The following is an 8,197-nucleotide window of genomic DNA, read 5'->3' as shown; positions in this document are numbered from 1 at the left end:
GCACTCTTTGGGCATGTTTAGTATGCAGCACCTGGAAGTACTTCCGAGATCACAGATCAAGTTGTGTATCCCCATGCCACCCTGGTTTTGCAGGATCAGGTTTAGATATACACAGTACTCCCTTCCTCAGTTCCTTGTTTATTGGGGCAGGGAAATCAGCCACAGGAGATGTGGAGAAACTGTGGCAGGTTGGCTGGGCAAGGACTGGGACCCAGGTAATTTGGGCTGGTGCCAAATCAAGCATTTTAGACATAAATGCTATGTTGCAAATGATATTTAAGCAGCGAACACATCTCAGTACAGCAGATCAGCTTCTGCTTTATACTTACTGATCCTATAGTGCTAAGTTTAAATAATAGGAACTGAATTCAAACTGCCTCCCATTTTTCTGGCAATGACTTATGGGAAGATTTCTTCCTGAAATCATTCAGGCATCCCTTCCTTTGCTGCTTGTAGTGCAAGCACATGACATTATGACACAGGGCATTAAATGCAATTTCAATGGTCACATTTTCCGTATGTTCTCTTGAGAGCGCATTTCAAGGTTCTGCTTTTGCCTTTCATTTTGCAACTGATAAAGAAATGGGAAATGTTCACTTATTCTCCTCTGTTCAAGGCACAGTAGCAGTAAGAAGCAAAAGTCACTAGAAGCAGCAGCAGAAGGAGAGAGAGCTCCCCTGGGATCAGACTGGATGTGAACAAAGGCATGGGAACACTTTTGACTTTAAATGGAACCACCCTAGTCTTTGAGGCAATAAAGAACCTTATGCTTCCCTTAATCACATGTATGTGAAATAATGGTATTTGGAGGCAACAGTGGCAACAGTTCTGAGCTGGCAAGGATCATCTAATATTTAGAGGGCATCTCACTGGAGATTTTAGAGGGAACAAAAATACTTCCAATAGACTCATGCTGTGGCATGATGGAATCTGGAATCACTTTGTCTTTGAGATGTAGGATTCAAACCCACATTTTATTTCTTTGGCATGCCTTCATCTTCCTCCCTTTCTTTGCAGTTTTTCTGAGTTAATTGCTTTTCTGGGGCCCATGCCTAAAACTCTCTACAAAGGCTCTGTTGTTGTTGTCCACTGATGTGTGGGACATCTGAAAGATTATAACAAAAATAAGATATCTTTTACTACGGTCAGCCCTGCAACTAAGATGATGTTGCATGCAAAACTGCATGTTGATTTCAGAAGCTGTAGGAGACAGATAGCAAAATATTGTGTGCAGAAACAATTTTCCCAACTGTTCTCAAAGCCTGAACAGGCTCATTGCACAAGAAGCAGAAGGCATCACATTACTTTCAAATTATATGGCAACTTATTGTAAAATGTTATGCACCAAATCTCTGCATACCACTATTATTGAGCCAAGTGTTACTAAAAATAATTATGTGTGTATTCCACTCATGGAAGAACATGCAAGTAACAAACTACACTGCCAGAATTCCTGAATGAAAAAGTTATTTCTTCTATGTGCTCTTAGTCACAGGTAGCCACTGTGTAACCTTATCCTGTCATTATGCAATAGCTCCTCGGGTATTACTTATGTCTTCATATAATAATCCTCTGCCTCATGCTTCCTTGCTTGCTTTATTTACTGCTGGGTTTTTTCCTTGATGGAACTGGAAAATCAACATTTAAATGACATCACATGGTTAAACAGAGTTTTGTTTTGCTCTTACGCTGCAGCCTGGTCTAAAGGCAGATAAGGAAGTCTAGGGGCCTTGCCTAGGATCACAAGATCACAGGAGGTATGACAAAAACGTAGCCATATCCAGTGCCTACATGCTCTTACCTCACCTGCACAGCTTCTGGGATTTCTTTTTGAGAGGCAGGAGAGGGGTGCTTGGCAGTGCTGCCCATGGATGCCAGACTACAGCTTCTGAACTCACAGCACCTAGGGGAGGGTACTTGCATGTAGCAGCTCTGTTAAAAAAAAAAGAGCTAGGGTACTGCTTGTCAGCTGAAAACCTCCAGGAACTGCCCATGGAGGAATGAAGAAGTTGCATTTGCACACCTGGAGGCATGGACAGACTTTCTGTTTTGAAGGACTTCAAGGTATGGTGGTATCTGCACCTGAGGCTGAACTAAAAGGTCTACCAATTGTCAGGACAGACCAATAGGATGCAAGCCAGAGCCAGAACAAATTCAGGCAGTCTCTCTAAAGTAGCTCAGAATGGTCCAGTTAATTATATTGCAGGATTTCAGATTTCTAGGCTATCATTTCTCTAGTCATGATTCTCATTGCCTTTCAGGGATATTGGCTGTACTATCTAGGTCTCAACCTGGAAATGCTCTGCATGCTCTGAAATACCATGTTCTTCCAGCGATATCTCCAGTGAGTACCAAATTTTGTGGATGCCAACGGAATCACCATGCCATTGCAACTGATTTAAAGATAAGCATCAGATACAAGTCATTTATTATTAATCAGATTATGCTTTTGCCTTGAAAGCAAAAAATACGTGAAAGTAAATCACCTTTTCTCCTTGTGGGTTTTCCACAGAGGGATATGTAGTTCCTCACTTCCAGTAGTACCTTTGACCACATGACAGCCTTCAGATGAAGCTATGTCTGGGTGAGAGGCTGGTGAGGTGGAGCACGATGAGCCCAGGGAGCACTGTGAGGGGAAATCTGTTGGAATGGGTTGGGAAATCAGTGGCTTATCCCAAACAGGCATTGCTGGCTGCTTTGTGGAGAACTGCAACTGAAACCAGTTGCAATAATCTGCAATGGTATTTTCTTTGTAATCAAAGTCTCGCAGGGTGTGGTTCATTTGGGCTCCGTCCTCTCTTTTCCTTACTTTGGCTGGGCTGCTCTTGCTTATGGGTGCTGGAATAAATTAAAAACCTCTTATTGACATTGTTTGATTTGACAGCTGCTTACAGAATATATATTCAGCCACTTTCAGCTGAAATTACAAGAAATTACTTTCATGTAATTTCAGCTGTACTCACAGTGATGTTTCCAGCACAAAACCAACATTTTTCCTGAACACCAATGTCCACATAAATTAAGCCATTAGACAACCATGATATGCTGGCCCCTCATCACTCTGTTATGTTCACAGAGATGTTTTCATTTGGTGATTTATATCTGTGCTTGTTCTCGATGCTAATTTCTGTTGATATATACAACTTTTCAAATGATGAATTGAAGCAATCACAAATATGACCGTTTAATGCAGTGCTGGTTATTTGGGGGTTTTTAACCACATGGAATTGTACAGATGGAGATGAGCTGTTCAAAGTAATTATGATAAAAATCTTCTACATAACGTGTTCATGCTTCCCCTTTATTAAACGCTGACTTTACTTAAATGAACTCTTTACCTAAGAAAAAGAAATTGATTTTGTGATTCAGATATTGTCAATAAAATCATTATTACTGGTGAGACTAGATGTTAATTAAGATCAAATGAACAGCTACAGCTTCAAGGCCATTAGTTGTCAACTAATGGACCATCAGAAGAGCAGAGTTTCACAATATAATAATTCAAAAATTAGACATTTAACTGTAAATTGTGTAAATTGTGTTACTATGATTTTTGTAATAATTATTACAATTCCTACTAAGATATAGGATGTAGCAAGGAAATTTTTTATTATTAGATAGATCAATTCAATAATAATACCAAAAAATTGGGATCTCAGCTAAGATCCTGAAATGATGGTTAAATACACCCCCAACATTTTATATAGAATAAACAAAAGCATATGAAAAAAATTTTGTTTCCTTGCTGAACTGGTTTTATGCACATGTCAGTTAAAGTCAGACTTGAAAACAGTAAAAGGTGGCCAGTCAGGAGCTTGACACTTTTTGAGACTCGATCATTGTTTTCAGGATGTAATCTGAAATAAATTAAAAAGAGGCTTCACTTCCAACAAGATCTAAGCACTGAAAAATAGGAACAGCAGCTGACAGCTAAATATTGGCCTTCACAGTTTTTCTGGAAGACTTTCTATGTATTACCAGTCTATTAGAATTGTCCTGTATAGTAAATGGCATTACAAATATAAGATAATAAAAACCAGAAGCAAATGCACGTCACTTCAGGATAGATACGACATAGTCAGCTGAAAGATTTCGATTGTTTTAAGTTTGTCAAGGTTTTGCATGTTTGTGTCACTGGGTATCCCTTTTCAGAGCTGCTCCTGTCCTGTCTACTGACCAGATAAACTCAAGCACAGAGCTGTCAAACACAAAGCCATGGTTACAACTCATCCTGCTAGAATTCATTAGTCTTGTATATTTTTATAGGAAAATTTCTACCAATGTTTTGATTTGCTGTAGAAAGATCATAGAATCAAATAGGTGAGAAATGACCTTTAAGATCATCAAATCAGGCCATTAATGAATAGTCTAGATGAATAGTTTAAGTCTATATATACTTCATTGTGTTTTCATAAAAGAGATCAACCTTTATTTTGTTTGCTTGTATTCCTTTAGGTACTCACTTCACTTCAGACATTAGGATGGACTTTTTCTACTACATATTGGACAGTTGGACTACTTATATTAAGGAACCCTTAGCAAATACCTTTGTGTATTGCTTAGTTTGCTTGCAGTGGAGCTTTTGTCACAGACTATCCAAAAGGAATGTCTTTCAGCATCGGAGATCATGGTTTGATTTCTGACCAAACTGGTCAGCTTCCTCCCCATCAGGGAAAGCTTGCAAAAGGATTAGGGCTCTATATGATGAAGCAAATCTATGAAAAATGCCACCAAAACTTGTTTGAATTTGTTACTAAGTAGCCAATAAAATTAATTTCATGTAGAATCCAAAGACACTCTGGCAAAGTCCAAGAAATTAAAAAAAGGTAGAGAAGGGGTTCATCTGTAAAGGTTTGTAATTTAATCCAACACACTGGCTTTAAATATCTTTCATGATGTGGAAATCATAGAGGTTTGATTTCTGTTTAGGCAGCTGGACTTTGGTTGGATATTACAGGCTTCATCATCCTGATGATATTCTATTCCGAGCTGTTTCATACTGGATTTCTTTCACTGTCTGCCCAGTGTAAACAGCAGTTGTTAAAGGGCTTGTCAGTGCATTTCTGCATTGCCTGATACACCCTCCTGTTACGCTTGGGCTGACCTTTGAAAGCCTTCAATCACAGCAGAAGCTGCAACAAGGAAACTACGTTAATAAAAATAGCACTTTTGTGCTAATTGATTCCAGACTGCACAACAGCTCCTACTGCAAATAAGGAGCAAGGAGCGCGCTGGCAAATAGGAGGTTTAGAGCAGAAAACTACAGTAGCCAAGTTAATCCAGGAAGCACAAGGGCATCAGAATTCTGTGAATTTTTATCTACTTTCCAAATCGCCCAGAAGTGTCACGTAATTGCACAACTGTCCTTTGATTTCTATGTGGAATGATTCTTCCTCTCATAAAGCTGAGACCTCTACAACATCACTGTGTTGTCCCAAGGCCTTGACAAGGTCACAGTGGCAGCTGGGGATGCCTGGGGGATCCTTCCTGATTAGCTGGTGTGGAGACCCCCACACTCCTCAGACCTGCTGTATGCATTCCTCAGTTTCCATCCTTGAGGAAGAGCCAGGACCACCAAGTTAGTTGCAGGAGAGCAAATGAAAGCATTCCCAGCCTCACGCTGCTGTGCTAGGAAATTTTTGCTATGGAAGGTATTGATGATATTGTAGGAAGAGATTAGAGCAGGGCTGAGGTGCAGTAAATCTGTCCCACTATCCGTTGATCATATTTATGGTGCAGAACGAGTCTTGCAACTCTTTCAAGGGCAAGCAAGACTTGCCTAGGGGAAGCCACGTTGTTGACAAAGCAGCCAGAGAGTAATTTCAGTGCAAGGAGACACCTTGTGCAGCTGCCTGTTTTTGCAGGTCTGAGGCCAGCCTTTACAGCTCTGGAGAGTGTGACTGAGTTGCTGACCAAGTGCTGCGATGATGATAATTCAGATGTTTTTTAGCACAATCTACATAATCTGTTTTTGCATATGATGCTGTGTTTATAATACAGGAATATCCCAGCAAATTAATTGAATTCAAGGAGTGTTTCCCAGGGTATGCAAGTATAGGTTGGAAAGTTCAACCTTTAATTCAGGTGGTCTAAGTTTTCCTGGGATTTTAGTTTTAAGTCACTGCAATAGAGACAGAAAATAGATAATTTTTTCCAGGAAAACCACTTATTTAGATGATATTAACACTCACAATGTCCTGGGTGTTCTGTAAAGCTGATGTCTATAAAACTCTTCGTATACAAAGATATATATTTGTATTTATAGTTTCTCCCAAACCTAATAGTATTTCACACAGTTGGTACATTCAAGAAAAATACCTGGAAAACTCACAAGTTGAAAAAAAATATATAAAATCATTAAAGATGCTTGGTTTTAGTTATTATTTTCATTTTTTTTTTATTATCATCAGCAAGGTCCAGAGCCAGCCAGATTTTTCTGCAATGTGACATCGATGGTATTTAATTTGTTTATATTTTCTAGCACTTTTTCTTCCTGTGCCTTCCTTTTAAATTTGAAATGGTCACTTCATTTCTAAGGGAGGCTGACAACCATTTTGTTCTCTAGAGAATATCTCTTTCACCAATGTGTGAAAGCATAAGAACCCACTCCAAAAAAGTTTGCTGTTTTCTATTTACAGGTACAAGTGGTCAGCTTTTAAACTACTCTAATATTTGTTGATCTGCAACTTTCTTTTCAGATAAAAATGTATCTGCTGAGCTTTATGACTGGGTGATATTCAAAAAATGTCAACACATTTGGCCTCCACATTTTTCTAAAGAAGAAGACATCGTTCATGTTCAAAAATCCAATATTCAGTCTTTACATCTGTGACTGCACTAAGGGCCTATTCTTCATTTGGCTTCATTAGGAATTATGTTTTTAGAAATATCCTATATATTTATGGAAGTAGAAGGATGGGCTCCATGTTTTAGATTGGAACTCAAACACTAAAACATGCCTGAAGGTGTCTCTGATTAATATTTGCCCTTGAACCTTCCTAACTCCCATCTGAGATGCTATCCTGCCACTGCTCTCCAGATCCCCATTGCTGCTCTCTTTAGGGCATGTTTAAGGTTAAGGTGGTTTGCAGCTTCAGAGAAGAAGCTGAAAACCTAGAAAAGCTAATGTTTTTCCTGTGATAAAGGCAGGAGCAGCCTGAAATAGCACAACCCACTCTGTGTTGCTCTCTGCTTGGTCTTCTTGGCTTGCTCTTGTTGGCCTCCTCTGAGGGACATGACTGTGGTACAGTAATTGCAGATGCCTCTTGCAATGAAGAGGAGCCTTCAGATAAAGCCTTTCATGCTACAAAAACATGGGGTCAGCTTTTAAAGACATTTAAGCATGCCAAGATGTGGACAGGCAGAAATGAGATTTTAAAAATTCATAGGTACCTCATTTAGATATTTAGAAGCTTTGAAAAGGCCACTTTATGGTTTCTTTGCCCAAATGCACCTCAAAAGTCAGGTCTTTAGGGCAGGACAGACTACTGTTTGCAAACACTTGGTTTCTCAAACTCTAATTTTTTCCTTCCATTTGTAAGTCATCCAGAAATATGGCCCTTTCTAACAAAAGAAAGCAATAAAATTATTTAAAATGGGTTGCTGAGCTGTTTTGTGGACATTTCTGAGCTATGCATTGCCATTTGTCAGCTGTTTGCAGTAAACATTCAGTTGACTCTTTGATGTAGGGTTTGTATTTGGCTTCCTAAATCACAAGTTCTGCATTATTTTCCCAGAACGGATGATGTAATTTTATAAATGACTTCTGTTTCTTTCTATAATAAATTTTCAGCATATAATACATATTGTTTGGTTTGTTTAAAAGGACTTCAGTGAGGGGGCTTAAATTAGCTGTTTGGGATCAGTTGTACAGAGAGCGCTTAGGTTGTTCAAACACTACTAAAGCCTAGTTAGCAAAGGCATAGGCACAAAGTGATTTTAAACCTTTTCCTCCTTTTTTCTTTCTTTTTCTTTTTTCTTTTGATAAAGGCCTTGCATTTTCTTGTTTATGACTGCCTTTATAAGTTCTGTACAAACATTAACTAATTGATGTCCAGAGACTGCTGAGCAACCAGCAAGCCTGTTGTTCACCCTTCGGTTTTGCAGTGGGAAACAGCTGGGCAAAGGCACACAGAGGTCCCACAGCAAGGGAGCTGCAGGGACAGGCTGAACCTGCAGTAAATAGTGGCATACCTGC

General features: G+C 39.2%; 1 long non-coding RNA gene across 1 annotated transcript; it reads left to right on the top strand.

The window, feature by feature from the left end:
* Positions 1-1,739: 1,739 nt before the first annotated feature.
* On the top strand, positions 1,740-7,803 carry LOC132326142 (uncharacterized). Its single transcript, XR_009486151.1, has 3 exons — positions 1,740-2,064; positions 2,262-2,584; positions 4,456-7,803. It is a non-coding gene; the product is annotated as an uncharacterized LOC132326142 (long non-coding RNA).
* Positions 7,804-8,197: the final 394 nt, after the last annotated feature.

This window comes from Haemorhous mexicanus, chromosome 4, assembly GCF_027477595.1.
Source record: "Haemorhous mexicanus isolate bHaeMex1 chromosome 4, bHaeMex1.pri, whole genome shotgun sequence".
Taxonomy (NCBI): Eukaryota; Metazoa; Chordata; class Aves; order Passeriformes; family Fringillidae; genus Haemorhous; species Haemorhous mexicanus.
Note: the sequence above shows the minus strand (reverse complement) of the source record. Positions and strands in the feature narration are given on the sequence as shown.